Here is a 15,677-nt window from a genome sequence, read left to right on the forward strand (position 1 = left end):
CTCCGGATACATCAGCAGTTTCTTCCGAAGGTTGTGTCGGCATTTCATATCAACCAACCTATTGTGGTGCCAGTAGCTACTGACTCAATTACATCAAAGTCCTTGGATGTTGTAAGGGCTCTGAAGATACAGTATATGTGAAGAGAACTTCTCCTCACAGAAAGTCAGACTCTCTCTTGGTCCTATATGATCCCAAGAAGATTGGGTGTCCTGCTTCTAAGCAGACTATTTCTCGCTGGATTCGGTTCACTATCCAGCACGCGTATTCTATGGCAGGACTGCCGTGTCCAAAATCTGTTAAGGCCCACTCTACTCGTAAGGTGGGGTCTTCCTGGGTGGCTGCCCGGGGTGTCTCGGCATTGCAACTTTGCTGAGCTGCAACTTGGTCTGGGTCGAACACGTTTGCAAAGTTTTCCCAAGTTCGATACTTTGGCCTCTGATGATCTGAAGTTCAGTCAATCAGTTCTGCAGGAGCCTCCATGCTCTCTCTCCCGTTCTGGGAGCTTTGGTACATCCCCATGGTACTAATGTGGACCCCAGCATCCTCTAGGACGTAAGAGAAAATAGGATTTTGGTTACCTACTGGTAAATCCTTTTCTCGTAGTCCGTAGAGGATGCTGGGCACCCGCCCAGCGCTTCGTTTTCCTGCAACCGTTATCTGGTTCAGTACGACTTTGTTTAGTTATGTACTGCATTGTTACTTGGTAAGTAATGTTTCAGCAGTTGCTGAGTTTTCAAGCTAAGCTAGTTTGATGTGCCTTGTATGTGTGAGCTGGTATGAATCTCGTCATTATCTGTGTTAAATCCTTCTCTCGAAGATGTTCGTCTCCTCGGGCACAGTTTCTACACTGAGTCTGGTAGGAGGGGCATAGAGTGAGGAGCCAGCCCACACTCTCAAACTCTTAAAGTGCCAATGGCTCCTAGTGGACCCGTCTATACCCCATGGTACTAATGTGGACCCCAGCATCCTCTACGGACTACGAGAAAAGGATTTACCGGTAGGTAACCAAAATCCTATTATCATTATGATTTGTAGGATTTGCTTCCCAGTAACCACAAGGGCAGTGATATCATTTAGCAATGGAAAATCCTTTTCAGTAACACCTATTATAGATACTGACAGGACAGCATGTTCCACCTCTCTTCAGATAAAATATCTGAGAGATTATTGGATAGGGAGGAGGAAGCAGCCCGCTTAGATGACCCAGAGACACGAGAGTGACCTGGAATAGGGTTTTGCCTGAGCAAGGGATGAGTCATATGCTACAACCTGTGAGGTAAAATGTTCCCGCCCAAAGCGGAGTAACCATGGGGACATCAGTGACTGTAATGTTACAAGTGGTTCCATAGGGGGCATAAAGCATTCAGTTATACCCATTTCACACAGCCAATGCCGGATCCCACCCGGGAATTGGAAACGGGTCCTTCCCGGGTGGGATCCGGCATTGGCCGCTGCTGCTGCAGGCTTCCCTGACCCGGCAATATGCCGGATGGTTGCCATCGCAGCAGGGGGCAGAGCCGGGGGCGGAGGTGGAGGCGGAGCTGGGAGATGAGATCATCTCTGCGCCGCCTCTCCCTGCTGTAGTAAACGGGTCCCGGGACACATCGACCCGGGAGCCCGTTTACGCAGCCACTGACCCGGTATTCAACCCAGGTATAACACTGCTTTATTCCCGGGTTCAATTGCCGGGTCAGGCGACCCGCGATTTCGGCTATGCCCCTTTCACACCGCGCGCTGACCAGTGTCGACCCGGCAATATAACGGGTAGATACCGGGTTATTTGTGCGGTGTGAAAGGGGTATTAGAGAACCCAGCCCAGGTTGGCTTCTGATTGATTACAGGAGCTGCGGACTGACTGGGAGATGTATGAGACATAGTACACAGACCATCACACAAAACTTACCCCTCAGTTAAATCCGTTGTGCATGCCCTGCAGGGTTGCAGGAGTGTACCCAGATTTACTGCCCTACATGTTAAACATTATACACAAATGCAACAGAGAGTGGCTTAGTACGATGAAGCCAGAGTACAATACCTGCAAATAAATCCGTTAGCATGTGACTGAGTACCCAGTACACAACACCTGCGAATAAATCTGGTATTATGTGACTGAGTACACAGTACAATACACATTATAGGTAAATACTGTGACGCACTATATATTGACCCAGACACACCTAGTCCCCTAGGGTACCGTATACAGTGATATATATATATATGGAATACACCAGAGTGAATTACATAGCAGATGCAGGCACACACAGTCACGTTTGCAATGCAGATAATTATTTTCATGACAATAAAATTGCATTGGATTATTATATAACAATGCGCGGTCTGAGACCGGATGTATATATCAGAATACTCATACAATATATTCTGGCACAGGTACACTTGTTCTTAACTAACGCTGTCGTAATAGTGACATGTAGACAGGGCCGGACTGGGACTAAAAATAGGCCATGGCATTTTTGAAGCACACAGGCCCACCTCTGACTCCTCCCCTTACTATTCCTGACTCCTCCCACTTATTAGTCTATGTTCTTACAAATATAATTAATAATCTAACAACATACAGGCGTACATCATTCTCTATTAAAATATACACAACCAGTGGTTGAAGTGGAAATTTTTAAGTGGGGGTATGGAAATGTGAGGTTTGTAATTAAGCGTGCGCCTTCGGCGCGCGCGCTCCGGAAAAGGGGGCGTGGCCACTCAAAGGGGGCGTGGACACTCAAAAGGGGGTGTGGTCTTCAGTTTAATTTACCACACCATACACCCCTTATACGCATTATGCACCACAATAGTAGGACCCCTTATACTATCTAGTACTGCTGCCCCTTTCACATTATACCACACAGTATGAGACAAAATTCACATTACAGCACCCGGTATGAGCCGAAATTTACATTATATGCCCCCGATAGTGCAGTGCCAGGTATACAAATGCCCCCACAGTGCCAGGTATACAAATGCCCCCACAGTGCCATGTATACAGATGCCCCCACAGTGCCAGGTAAACAATTGCCCCCACAGTGCCAGGTAAACAATTGCCCCCACAGTGCCAGGTACACAAATGCCCACACAGTGCCAGATCCACAAATGCCCCCCACAGTGCCAGGTATACAAATGCCCCCACAGTGCCATGTATACAAATGCCCCCACAGTGCCAGGTATACAAATGCCGCCACAGTGGCAGGTATACAAATGCCCCCACAGTGCCAGGTATACAGATGCCCCCACAGTGCCAGGTATACAGATGACCCCACAGTGCCAGGTATACAAATGCCCCCACAGTGCAAGGTATACAAATGCCCCCACAGTGCCGGGTATACAGATGCCCCCACAGTGCTATGTATACAGATGCCCCCACATTCCCAGGTAAACAATTGCCCCCACAGTGCCAGGTATACAAATGCCCCCACAGTGCCAGCCAATTGCCCCCACAGTGCCAGGTATACAATTGCCCCACAGTGCCAGCCAATTGCCCCCCACAGTGCCAGGTATACAATTGCCCCCACAGCAGCCAGTGCTGCAGCTGCTTACCACTGCTGCTGTTGCTGCTCCTCCTCCTCCGGGCTGTGAGGGACGGGGGTGAGAACGCCGGGCGGTCGCCAGCACGGCTGTGTCTGGCGCGGCAGCGTATAGCGTTCAAACCAGCCGCCGGTTCGTGAGCCAATCAGAGCTCGCGGACCGGCGGCTTCTGATTGGCTACCGGTCCGCGAGCTCTGATTGGCTCACGAACCGGCGGCTGCTTTGAAGTCCGCTATACGCGCCGCGCCAGACACAGCCGTGCTGGCGGGCGCCCGGCGTTCTCACCCCTGTCCCTCACAGCTCTCCAAGCCTGACAGCTGAGACGCGCTGCCGCCGGACTGAGCGGCAGCGCGTCTCAGTGACCGCTGGACCGGCCCACGTGGCCATCGGCCCTTCTGGCATCTGCCAGAAGTGCCAGATGGCCAGTCCGGCCCTGCATGTAGAATACTTAAGTGTTTGTAAAACCACGGCACTGGTGTACAGGCGGGTTTACAAAGGAGACCTTGCCCTACAGTCCCGGAGACCAGTCGTATCTATTTTAGAAAATGGCGCCCAGCGTCTCAGTCAGGGAGTGAGGGAGAGCGGGAAACCAGCAGTATATAGTGCCTGGAGCTGGGGGAGGGGCTACAGGTCAAGCGCCTTATCGCCTATGCTGGTCCTCAACACCTGGTACTATGGAGTCTTATTAAAATGGGTATATAGGTATCCGACCTATGTTCCCATGCCCTGGTGGAAATAGTGGGGTCCCTGCACGGCCACAATGTCCACGCCAGCGTTGTGGTCCATTTCCTTAGACCGCGACTGGACTGCGATTTACCGGTGGGTCCCACCTGTGGGACCCTCTTACCTCCTCCCTGATGTACAGCCACACGATCCAGGAGAGCGGCAGCGGCGGTGTGCTTAAAAAACGGTGCGTCTCCGCTGCAAGTACCCGGGAACCAGGCCGCGGGAGTATGCAGCGCTGCTGAGGGAGGTGATGGAGCCGCAGCACAGCATATCAGGATGACATAGAAAGTGCTGCAGCCCTTGAAGTCTTCCAAAAAAGCTCTTTTCAGGGCTGCCTAGTGCAGCCCCCCTGTTAGTTGACCGGCAATGCAGGCACCAACTTACAAACTGAGCTCCGGTGCCTGGAGACGGGGCTATAGAGGAGGCGGTGCAGTGTATCCTGGGAACAGTCAAAGTTTTAGCCTGTTGGTGCCTCGGATCAAGATCCAACTCTACACCCCATTCCCTGTGAAATACCAGTGTACTCCGCTGCAGAAATTCTATTATCAACAAATGTGAACTGATTTCTAGGCAATTTTCAGGTCTTTTCTCCAGGGGTCTGATGACCCTCATAACTCGCTGTTGGGACAATGAGAGGGAAAATACACCGGATGTCAATGGCACAGTTAAAACATGAAAACAATGGAAAGATTTAGGATACTTTGAAATATTAACCCTGTTTCATTATGGTAATGAAAAAAAAACATGCCTTCTCATTTCCCCTTCCTTGATCATTCCTAGGCAAATAAAATGCAGAAGGTGGAATGTCATCTATTGCTGCCTGTACGAAGTATATATAAAACTAATTCCCAGATTCATCAAGCCTTGGAGAGTGATAAATTGCACTATGATAAAGCACCAACCAAGCAGCTCCTAACTCAGAGGATTAAGGGGGGGCCCTAGGGGTAAGTACCCCGGGCCCACTTTTCCTGACGTCTCCCTTGTAGGTTGCCCTGGCAACCTAACAGCCGCGGCACCGCATAGAAGTACAGAATACAGGATGGCTCAGCTGTCCAATGGTGTTCAGAGTAGCAGCCTGCGGCTCAGTCATTGGCTGGGCTCGCAGGCCGCAGTTAGGAACTGTGGAGCCAGCAGAGGGTGCATGGAGGAACGCACTCTCGCTCTTCTTTCCTGTGTTGCAGTAAGCTGGCTGTATATTTTTTTTAATTATTATTATTAGATTTATCATGCTGCTGTTAAATTGTAATTTTTAGCTCTGTGTGATGTGTATTTATGTGTTTGTGCATATATGCATGTATGTTTAGTGCGTGCGTAGTTGTGTCTACCTGCCACACTGTTAAAAGTGTCACGGGTCCCCCGTAGCAGTTAGGACAGAGCCGGATTAAGGCTATGTCACAGGCAGTGTTTGAACAATTAGGAGCTGATTGTTTAGTACTTTATCACCATGCAATCTATCACTCTCCAAGGCTTGATAAATCTGGGCATAAAAGTGCTAAGAACGTTACATTTAAAGTTATGCTAAAAATAAAATGTACTTATTTGTGTCAACTGCAGGGAAGTACAGACAGTATTAGAGAGTGTTCCATCCAGTGGCAGTGGTGGGGCTGCAGCGCAGTCCAAAAATCAAATAGTTGAGCCATACCAAATGCCTGTGAATCCCAGCTGGTGATGCTTGGCAGCGTTTCAATTTTGGACCATTCTGCAGTCCCACACCTGGAGCCGCCACTGTTCTGTCTCTCCAGCTGTTGTCATACTTAGGAAGCCGATTCTTAGTAGGATGCAAAGTGGATGGTTTTGTGGAAAGGCCGCGGAAATCAGATTTACTACCTTATGTTAATGGGAGTATCCATAGAGCTAATGTGAAGATCCTTACGGCTTCAAGCAGGCACCCGCTCCACCCACTGACATCCACAGCTGTCATCAGATGTCTTGCACACTGGATAGGGCTGGTGCAAATCTCTGCTGATAATGGCGATGACTGGTCTCAGAAGCTGCTTTACTGGGGTAAGATCTCCACAACTATTTCCAAACATGCTTATATGGCCCTTATTCATAGGGGCATATAAAGTGACCACAGTCACCCTGACTGTGGTCACTTTATATGGCCCTATGAATAAGGGCCATAACCCCAAAGTGTGCTCACAGCTGGAGACCCCGAGTCGGACGCAGCACGTTCTATGGCTGTAGTGAGTTTTAGCAAAGTGCACAGGCGCAGAAGCAACTGAGTGGTAATGCTGTTGTTGCACAGCGATCTGTGTTATGGGAGTGCTGCTGGGTGTGTAGTATTTTACTATCAGTAATTTCATCTGCGTTATGCTGGGTGCGAGAGAGCCGTCAGAAACAGGTGTCCCGATGCTGTGCACGCAACTCAGAGGTATAGTTATATGCTCACAGCTCTCCCATGGCCCAGACTTCTGTGCAACAATAGCATCAATACACAGCTGTTTCTGCTAGTGGATATTCGCAAGTATTGAGAGTTGCCAGCATTCACGCAGTGATTTGTGGGGCCGTGACAAAGAGGCAGAGCTAAAATGATGCCTGTAAATTAACCCACCTCCTCTATAAATCACAGGGATTCCAGTTAATCTCTCCTTTCTACCCATTTTACTAGCAAGCAGATGGGATGCTGGAGACTCACTTACTCTACAGGGGGTGCGGGGAACTAGCACCGGTAAATTTCCAGGGCTAATTGGATATCCCCCTTAGGGGGACATGTACTAAGCAGTGATAAAAGTGGAGAAGTGAGACAGTGTTGAAGTTGCCCACGGCAACCAATCAGCATTGACTTAACATTTCTAATTTGCATACTATACAATTGTACAGAGCAGCTGCACTTGTCCCCCTTAGTCTTTTAAAGTAACCACTTTAAACTTATTTTGGCTGAGATCATGTTTACCATCTGTACTAGGACTTTGTGCACTTTTGGGATATAGAAAGTGCTTTCAATATAAAAATAAATCTGTTGTAGAAGGTTGGATATGGAGGATAGCCTCTTTAAATGCTGGGTAAACTGCCCATGCAGCTGCAAACTAGGAGTGCCACGAAATCACACCAAGGTCAACATCCTATGACATTCAGCACTGTGTGGCTTTATTTTCCAGTTACTGTTTGTTTGTTTTCTCAATTTGAGAGTAAAGGGGGGTACACACGGAGAGATCCGTGCTTAAAATCTAAGCAATCTTGCTAGATTGCTTAGATTTTAAGCGCGGATCTGCCGTGTGTATGCCCTCCTGCGATAGCGATGCGCGGCCCGCGCATCGCTATCCCCGATGCTAGATTGAGCCTGCATGCAGGCTCAATCTAGCGGGTCGCTCACTTCACCGTTGTGTGAAGTGAGCGGCCTCCCGTCGGCTTTCCCCCTCGCTCAGCACATCGCGCTGTGCTGAGCGGGGTGAGAGATGTGTGCTGAGCGGTCTGTGTTAAGATCGCTCAGCACACATCTCTCCCGTGAGTACCCCCCTTAAGCAGTTCGCCCAAGAATCCCCATCCTTGAATTTCCTAAAGCCCCTTCTCCCAGGGGCTGGAGATTTCCGTTCCTGGGTAAAGCTTCAGTAGAAAAATGTCTCTCCCCCGAATATGCTGGAGTAGATACCCACCTGGCTCAGAGTGGGTTAAAGCTGGACAAATGGGCACACACTAGACAAGCACTAGACAAAACTGGACTGGCAGGTACTGGTAAATAGCAGCAGTATAACACACAGTGGCATCAGGACTGGATAAGACAAGACTGGACTGTAGTATCTATGGGCAGGTACTGGTGAATAGCAGGAGTATAACACACAGTGGAATGGATAAGACACATATCCTAGTACATAAATGACAAGGAATGCTCTGAACTCACAGTGGTTGCTACTGGCAACAACAGAAATGCATGATAATAGAATACAGACAGGGAAAGCAGAACATACTTACAAACAACACAGAATGCTCCAGGACAGTGGATGTTACTCCTGACAATCGCAGTACCAACTCAAAGGAGTAGAGAAGACTGAGACAAGGAATTGTTCAGAGAACAGACTAATAGGACTATTACAATGTACACAGATATAAAGGCCAGAGAGAGACTGTAGAGGAATGGCACTGTGGAAATAGATACATAGGTGACGGTATGTGTAAAGCAGCTGTATGTAAATGAAATTATACTGGATAACAACAGAAAGACCAAGTTACAGAAAAGAAGAACAAGTATGGTGTGGAGAAATCCCCACTGCTGGCAAAGCCAAGACAGAGAGGAACAGGTCTGGCAAGGACACTTTTTAGCACAGGATCTCAAAGGACAAAAATATAAAACAGAGAGCAAAAGGCTTTCGCAGCAAACAGGATCTATGACTAACAGGGCAGAATGGGATATAAAAGGGAGTACTAACCAATGACCAGGTTCAGTACAGACAAGCCCCCTTTAATTACTAACTCAGTGCAACTGTGCTGCTGCACATCCACCAGGCTCCTGTCTTTAACAAGAAACCACATGCTGGAGTAATAGGCCCTACACACTGGACGATATTCCTCAAAGATATGAACGATCTCGTTCATTATTGAACGAGTTAACGTTCATATCTTTGAGTGTGGAGTCACCAGCGATGAACGATGCGCGAGCCTGCGCTCGTTCATCGCTGGTGCCCAGTCAGCTGTACATGCAGGCCAATATGGACGATCTCATCCATATTTGCCTGCACTTCAATGGAGCCGGGTGGAATGAAGAAACTTCACTCTCCCCGTCACTACCCAGCCCCCCCCCCCCGCCGCCAGGTCGCCCGTATCCGCCTTCAGGCAGCTCGGCGGCGTATCTTTATATGTGTATGGCCCTTAAGGTAACAAGGCATCTCCCAACAGGTGTTCTGCTACAGCAATTAGACAGAATAGAAATGCAGACAGCACATTCAACATTATGTCTATCCCATGCATGTTTAAGTAGCTCTACTGTCTTAGCCTCTACCACCTCTGATGGGAGGCTATTGCACTTGTCCATTACCCTTTCTGTGAAGTAATTTTTCCTCATGTTCCTCCTGAATCTATTTCCATCCAATTTCAGTGCACTTCCTCGTCTTCCATTACTTTGCTTCCTTTGAAAAATCTCTCCCACCTGTACCTTGTTAAAACCCTTGATATATTTGAAAGTTCCTATCATGTCCCCTACTTCCCCTTCTCTGCTCTAAACTAAACATGTTAAGATCTTTTACTCTTTCGAGTTATGTTTTGTGATGTAGAACATGCACCATTTTAGTTGTCCTTCTTTGTATAGTCTCTAATGCATAAATATACTTTTGAAGATATGGCCTCCAGAACTGAACACAGTATTCTAGATGAAGCCATACCAATGACTTATACAGTGGCATTATTACTTTTTTCATTCTGCTGCTGATTCCTCTCCCTATGCAATCATCTGACTAGCCTTCCACATTGCTTTGCTACATTGCTTACCTTGCCTTTAAGTCACCTGAAATAGTGACTCCTAGATCACTTTCCTCAGTAGTTTCCAGTAAAGTGCCACTCTATATTTAGCCTTTGGATTTATGAGACCCAAGTACATGATTTAGCATTTTTTGGTATTATACTGTAATTGCCACTCTTTTTGAACTTTTTTTCCTAGTTTACCTAGATCATCAGTCGTTTGTTTTACCCCTCCTGGTGTGTCTACCCTGTTGTATACTTTTGTGTCATCTGCAAAAAGGCATACTTTCCCTTCAATACCATTTGTAATGTCACCAATAAAGATATTAAAAAAGCACTGGTCCAAGTATAGATTCCTGGGGTACTTCCACGGGTAACATTTCCCTCCTGTGAATGCACTCCATTTACTACAATGGTCTTTGGATGTATCCCATCTGGTTTCACTGATTTAACTTCTTTCAGTTTTGAGAGTTCGTTTAGGCCCTTCTCTGTAAATGTACTTGTTTCTACATAATTTTTATAAATATGCCTACAACTTAACTGTGGCCCCCTTCCCCTGTCTTTCAGTAGTGAATACTGAGTAAAAATAAATTTTATTTGCTATTACATTGTCTCCCTCAACAAGACTCCCACTCCCTGTTTTTAATCTTATTATTCCACCTTTTGTTTTCCTCCTATCGCTTATATACCTAAACAAGTTTTGCCTGCTTTACCCACTGACTATGTCATTTTCTCTTCAGCTTGTGCCTTTGCCCATCTGATTACCTTCTTAGTCTCCTTCTGCCTAACAAGATACAGCTTTTTGTCTTTTAATGCTTCATATCGATGATAAAGAGCATCTTCCACCTGAGTAGGGCAACATTTACATAACAAAGAGCACTTTTAAAAGGTGTCCGGATGGCAGAGGTTGTAGACAGTGAATAGGTCAACAATAGATGGTCGACAGGGTCAAAAGGTAGACTGGTTAGATGGTTGACCTGGACTTAGGTCAACATGGTCTAAAGGTCAAAATGTCGATATGTTTGACTTTTTTTCATGATTGTTAGGGGTTAGGTTTAGGGTTAGGTATTGGGGGGTGGTTAGGGTTAAGCTGTGGCAGAGGACGGTAATCCCCCCAAAAATAAACAAACATGCGTCGACTTATTGACTATCTATGAACTGTCTATCCTTCAAGCCACACCACTTTTAAAGACCCCCTTTTATATGTTTCAACTGATCAATCATTTAAAGCACATACTGCAAGAGCAACACTCAAGGGGGTAGATTTACTAAGGGTGCAAGTTGTCAAAGCTGCTGATCATCAGCAGCTTTGACCGACACCTCTAAAATGGTAATAGAAATAAATGGTAATAAAGTTACAGCTCTGAGAAACTGCTCATTAGTAAATCTACCCCAATGTATTTAAAGTGAAGAAAATAAAGGTGGTTGAATGGTCCAGAGTCATAATCATAATCATACTGAGTACCTCTTACAGGTCTATTTTTGGAATGCAAATGGATAAGTAACTCAACAACTAAGCAATCAAAGTTAAAAGTAATCCAAACTCACTACTGCCTAGAACAGCCACGGCGGTGGGAGAATACTTGCTATTTTAGTACATTTCATAGCTTTTTTTTTTTTTTTTTGGGGGGGGGGGGGGGATTCTGAAGATCAATTTGGCACTCACAAATACAGATGTAGCCATGCTCATCTTTGCTGCGATGCAGCGACCTACCTGTCCATTCATTCCTAATGGAATTAATGGAGCAATCGCCAGCTGCATATAGTCACAACCAGGGAATCCATACAGCATCGCAGCAAAGATGACCATTGCTACATCTGTAAGTACTTCATAGCCTGGATTTATAGATTTCAGGGAATGGAAAAAAAATAGATGGGGGCTATATTACTATACATTTGTTGGCGGTTTTGTCCTTGGGTTTTAAAAGGGCACTAATATTAAGCAAAAAAAACAAAACCACTCCTGATTTTGCATTTAATTTATTATTGCACTTTTAAATCCTAAAGCCAGAATAACAAGCATACTTAATAAATATACCTCTATGGGGTATAGTTAATTGAGGTCAGATCCATTCCAACATGCATTTGTCGGAATGGATAAGACTAGGGCTATTCAATGCCCATCTCAATTCAACTTTACAAAAGTCGAATTGAGATGAGGGACCGGAGAGGGGGGAGACGGGGGACAGCAAGGATGTGGCACAGCCATCAGACCTCACGGCAGCGTCCACCCGGCTCCAGCAAGCAGGACCTCACTTGCTGGAGCCAGGTGGACGCTGCCATGAGCAGCAGCTGTGCCACATCCTCCTGCAGCGCTGTGCTGTAGCGCTGCTGTCCCCCGTCTGCCCGCGGCTCTCCACCTCTCAGGTCCTTCATCTCAGTTCGACTTTTTTTAAAGTCGAACTGAGATGGTCGGAAACGGGACGAAAACCTGTCGAATTTGGCCTCGTTTCCCTCAGAGGTACGTGAATCCTCAGCTATACCGCCGATTCACGTACTATTTGACAAGTCAAATTCCCAGACTTGCCGAATAAAAAAGCTGGGGAATGAATAGGTCGGAACCCCTTTCCGACCTGAAAAAGTCAAAAACTGCCGTCTTTTCGACAAGACGGCAGTTTCGACCTTAATTAAATATACCCCTGTGGGGTATATTCAATTAGGGTCAAAAGCTGCCGTCTGTCGAAAAGACGCCAGTTTTTGACTTTTAAGATCGAATCGTGATTCAACCTATTCAGTCCCCGCTATTTTTATTCGACATATCGGGGAATTCGACTTGTCGAATAGTACGTGAATCAGCGGTATAGCTGCCGATTCACGTACTTTTGAGGTACTGTCGAATTTGGCCCCGTTTCCAACCATCTCAGTCTGACATAAAATAATCTAAAAAAAGGGACGATAGAGGACTGCTGCGCCTCAGAGAGCTGCAGTGGGGAAACCCACGGGTGATCACTCAATCACCCTGGAACAATAATGCACAGGAAAATGAGGAATCCCTTCTGCGCTAATCCAACAACAATAAACAGTAATGGCGTAATGTAAGTTCTCAATCAGTCTATGACAAAGTTCTGGTCTCTGCTTCAGTTCTTTTCCAAAACGGAAGTGCTAGGTACAGGAAGACTCGATGCGTACCATACTCACATATGTTAATACTTCATTTCTGAATTATTGACACTGGGCTTTCCTCCCCACATGTACACCGCCACTCACGAGAGGAGTGGAATTGGGGACCCGGGACATCTAGGACCATCCCAAAGATACCTTTATATACAGGTCTCAACACTTTTGAGTGTGAGTTGGGTACGCCCATTTCTCATGTATCATCTGTCTCGTTTAAGTGTGAGTGACTCTAAGTGATATAACTGGATTTATAAAAATACCAGTCCAAGGGAAAGATACCTTTATGCACTTTTTCCTTCCTTGTATGGATGTGAGTATGGTACGCACCAAGTTATCAGTTTAGCATAAAGGTCACTCCTCATTCTAACAGTTATATGACTACGTGTTGTTACGTACGTACTACACTATCAGCCGTTCTCTTTTTTCCTCACCGCCGAGAATAAAACATCGATCCAGCGCTATCTCTGTGACAAGAGGAAGAAAGAAGAAGGACGAATAACGAAGGATCAAAGATACCTTTACATGCAAGACCGACCCTGACTTAACGTGAGTACGGTACGCGTTAAATCACCATCCATTCTGAGCACCTCCACTCCTGCACAATCACCTGTAGAAAGGATCAAAATTCGGGATTACTAACCCCTAGAGCCACGTTGAATATACTCCATCACTTATTTTTATCCAGTGATCTCCTGCCTTCACGAACTTATTACACTATCAGTTGCTCCTCTGTCCCATTTTTTCCTTTCTCCAACCGCGAGGATAAGAACTTTCTACCTCGGAGAAGTGGGAGAAAAAAGAAAAAAGAACTAAGAAATCAAAGATACCTTTATACGAGGGACATATCACGACTCTATGTGAGTATGGTACGCATCGAGTCTTCCTGTACCTAGCACTTCCGTTTTAGAAAAGAACTAAAGCAGAGACCAGAACTTTGTCATAGACTATGACATAAAAAAAATGTCGGACTGAGATGAGGAACCTTAGAGGAGGAGAGGGGGAGAGCTGCGGGCAGACAGGGGAGAGCAGCGCTATAGCACAGTGCTGCAGCAGGATGTCTCACAGCCGCGCTGCTCACGGCAGCGTCCACCCGGCTTCAGCAAGTGAGGTCATGCTTGCTGGAGCCGGGTGGACACTGCCGTGAGGTCTGGCGGCTGAGAGACACTTTGTTGTTCAGACGGGACGCCATGAGATCTCTCTCTGGCAACCCCCATTTGTCTACTAGAGAGTCTGGAAGACCTCCGGGTGTAGAGCCCATTTGCTTGCTTGAATGGTGGGTAAACTGAGAAAGTCTTCTTCCCAGTTTAGGACTCCCGGAATGAATACTGCGGACAAGGCTGGATGATGAAGTTCTGCCCACTTTAGTATGTGACTTACCTCCTTCATTGCTTTTTGGCTGTGAGTTCCTCCCTGTTGGTTGAGGTACGCTACTGCCGTCGCATTGTCCGAGCGAATCTGGACTGGTTTTCTTTGAAGAATATCCTTTGCCTGAATCAGTGCCGTGCATATGGCTCGAAGTTCCAACACATTTATTGGCAGGCTGCTTTCTTCTTTGGTCCATAGTCCCTGGAGGCACAATCTTCCAGACACTGCTCCCCAGCCCTGGAGACTGGCATCTGTTGTTAGAATCTCCCAATCGGATATCCAAAAGGGTCTCCCCTTGTCCAGATGGGATGTCTGTAGCCACCAGGCTAATGACCTTGTTACTTTTACCGAAAGTACCATAGTCTGTTTCTTTATTGTCTGATGTAATCCATTCCATCTGGCAAGAATCAGATGCTGCAGAGGCCTCGAGTGGAATTGTGCATACTCCACCATGTCGAATGTTAGCACCATCAACCCCATCACTCGCATTGCTGCGTGAATGGAGATCATTTGACTGTGTAGCAAGTCTTGAATCCTTGACTGTACCTTGAATATCTTGTTCCGAGGTAAAATTACTCTCTGCAGACCTGAATCCAGTACAGCCCCCTGCTGTGATTGATTTTGCCCAATTTATGAGCCACCCATGTCTCTGCAGACAAGTTATTGTCTGTTAGAGATGACATAAGAGCAACGCCTGTGACTGTGCCAGGATTAAAAGATAGTCGAGATATGGGAAAATTCTTATTCCCTGCTGGCGGAGATATGCTGCCATAACCACCATAATCTTGGTAAATACTCTGGGGGCTGTGGCTAACCCAAAGGGTAGGGCCTGGAACTGAAAATGCTGTTGGAGGATAGCGAACCTGAGATAACACTGATGGGACAGAGCTATATGAACATGTAGGTAAGAATCCTGTATATCCAGAGATACCATATAATCTCCTGGCTCCATCGCCAAGATTATGGAACGTAATGTCTCCATCTGAAACCGAGGTACCAAAATGTATTTGTTCAGCATTATGAGATTGAGAATGGGCCGAAATGATCCATTTGGCTTCTGAACCAAAAATAGGTTGGAGTAAAAACCATGTCCTCGTTGTGCAGGGGGAACTGGAATAATTACTCCTGACTGAAGCAATTTCTGAACTGCTTCTTGCAAAGCCCTGGCCTTCGCCTCGAGACGAGCTGGTACAGAAAAACCTTTGAGGAGGATGCTTCTTGAAGGGAAAAGCATAACCTAGAGAGACCGCTTCCTGCACCCAGGCATCTGTTGTAGACTGTTGCCAAATCTGTGCAAACTGAAGAAGTCGGCCCCCTACACGTAGACCAACCATCAGGCTGATGGCTTATCCTCTGATTTGGAAGCCAGCCCTCTGGTAGCCCAATGTTTTTTAGTCTTACCAGACTTGTTGTATTGGGGCTTGCGATCACTTTTTCCCTTACCCTTTCCTTGAGACCGAAAGGGCCGAAAAATCGGAACTTTAGGTGTGTATTTGAATGTGGAAGGAAACTTTACCTTTTTGGAGTCTGCTTCTGACTTCAA

This window comes from Pseudophryne corroboree, chromosome 2 (assembly GCF_028390025.1).
Source record: "Pseudophryne corroboree isolate aPseCor3 chromosome 2, aPseCor3.hap2, whole genome shotgun sequence".
NCBI lineage: Eukaryota > Metazoa > Chordata > Amphibia > Anura > Myobatrachidae > Pseudophryne > Pseudophryne corroboree.